The sequence below is a fragment of the Bos mutus genome, chromosome 5 (assembly GCF_027580195.1).
Source record: "Bos mutus isolate GX-2022 chromosome 5, NWIPB_WYAK_1.1, whole genome shotgun sequence".
Lineage (NCBI taxonomy): Eukaryota > Metazoa > Chordata > Mammalia > Artiodactyla > Bovidae > Bos > Bos mutus.
The window spans coordinates 62,153,551-62,155,947 of NC_091621.1; positions in this window are offsets into that span (position 1 = coordinate 62,153,551).

Consider the following 2,397-nt stretch of genomic DNA (forward strand, 5'->3'; position numbering starts at 1 on the left):
AGAGAAGTTCAGTTTTGTCCATGTTGAGATTGCCATCAAGAGAGAGAGTCTGTTGTTCACTGAATATATGAATGGCCTTCTGAAGAAAAATTTGTAGATTAATACATGGAGAATGTTTTATTGATTCTTTCATTTGCAGATCTACTCAATGTAGCATATATATGGCACATGAAAAGTAAAGGAATCACTTCAGCCAGTTAGTTCAGTCACTCAGTCGACTCCGACTTTGCGACCCCATTGATGGCAGCACGCCAGGCTTCCCTGTCCATCACCAACTCCCGGAGCTTACTCAAACTAATGTCCATAGAGTCAATGATGGCATCCAACCATCTCATCCTCTGTTGGCCCCATCTCCTCCTGCCTTCAATCTTTCCCAGCATCAGAGTCTTTTCTAGTGAGTCAGTTCTTTGAATCAGGTGGCCAAAGGATTGGAGTTTCAGCTTCAACATCAGTCCTTCCAGTGAATATTCAGGACTGATTTCCTTTAGGATGGACTGGTTGAATCTCCTTACAGTTCAAGTGATTCTCAAGGGTCTTCTCCAACACCACAGTTCAAAAGCATCAATTTTTCAGCACTCAGCTTTCTTCATAGTCCAATTCTCACATCCATACATGACTACTGGAAAAACCATGGCTTTGACTAGATGGACCTTTGTTGGCAAAGTAACATCTCTGCTTTTTAATATGCTGTTTAGGTTGGTCATAGCTTTCCTTCCAAGGAGGAAGCGTCTTTTAATTTCATGGCTGCAGTCACCATCTGCAGTGATTTTGGACCCCCCCCTCAAAAAAATAAAGTCTGTCACTGTTTCCATTGTTTCCCCATCTATTTGACATGAAGTGATGGGGCCAGATTCTATGATCTTAATTTTTTGAATGTTGAATTTTAACCAACTTTTTCACCCTCCTGTTTCACTTTCTTCAAGAGGCTCTTTAATTCTTCTTCACTTTCTGCCATAAGTATGTCATCTGCATATCTGAGGTTATTGATATTTCTCCCAGCAGTCTTGATCCCAGCCTATGCTTCATCCAGCCCAGCATTTCGCATGCTGTACTCTGCCTATAAGTTAAATAAGCAGGGTGACAATATACAGCCTTGACATACTCCTTTTCCTATTTGGAACCAGTCTGTTGTTCCATGTCCAGTTCTAACTGTTGCTTCTTGACCTGAATACAGATTTTTCAAGAGGCAGGTCAAGTGGTCTGGTATTCCCATCTCTTTCAGAATTTTCCACAGTTTGTTGTGATCCACACAGTCAAGGTTTTGGCATAGTCAATAAAACAGGAGTTGTTTTTCTAGAACCTTCTTGCTTTTTTGATGATCCAGTGGATGTTGGCAATTTGATCTCTGGTTCCTCTGCCTTTTCTAAATCCAGCTTGAACATCTGGAATTTCACGGTTCACATCCTATTGAAGCCTGGCTTGGAGAATTTTGAGCATTGCTTTGCTAGCATGTGAGATGAGTGCAGTTGTGCTTTAGTTTGAACATTCTTTCAATGGCAACCCACCCCAGTACTCTTGCCTGGAAAATTCCATGGATGGAGGAGCCTGGTGGGCTACAGTATGTGGGGTCACAAAGAACTGGACATGACTGAGCGACTTCACTTGATTATTCTTTGGCATTGCCTTTCTTTGGGATTGGAATGAAAACTGACCTTTTCTAGTCCTGTGGCCACTGCTGAGTTTTCCAAATTTGCTGGCATATTGAGTGCAACACTTTCACAGCATCATCTTTTAGGCTTTGAAGTAGCTTAACTGGAATTCCATCACCTCCACTTGCTTTGTAGTGATGCTTCCTAAGGCCCACTTGACTTTGCATTCCAGGATGTCTGGCTTTAGGTGGGTGATCCCACCACCGTGGTTATCTGGGTCATGAAGATCTTTTTTTGTATAGCTCTTCTGTGTATTCTTACCACCCTTCTTAGTATCTTCTGCTTCTGTTAGGTCCATACCATTTCTGTCCTTTATTCAGCCCATTTTTGCATGAAATGTTCCCTTGGTATCTCTCATTTTCTTGAAGAGATCTCTAGTCTTTCCCATTCTATTGTTTTCCTCTATTTCTTTGCAATGATCACTGAGGAAGGCTATCTTATCTCTCCTTGCTATTCTTTGGAACTCTGCATTCAAATGGGTATATCTCTCCTTTTCTCCTTTGGCTTTCACTTCTGTTCTTTTCTCAGCTATTTGTAAGGCCTCCTCAGACAACCATTTTGCCTTTTTGCATCTTTTTCTTGGGGATGGTCTTTATCACTGCCTCCTGTAGTGTCATGAACCTCCATCCATAGTTCTTCAGGCACTCTTATCAGATCTAACCCCTTGAATCTATTTCTCACTTCCACTGTATAATCGTAAGGGATTTGATTTAGGTCATATCTGAATGGTCTGGTGGTTTTCCCTACT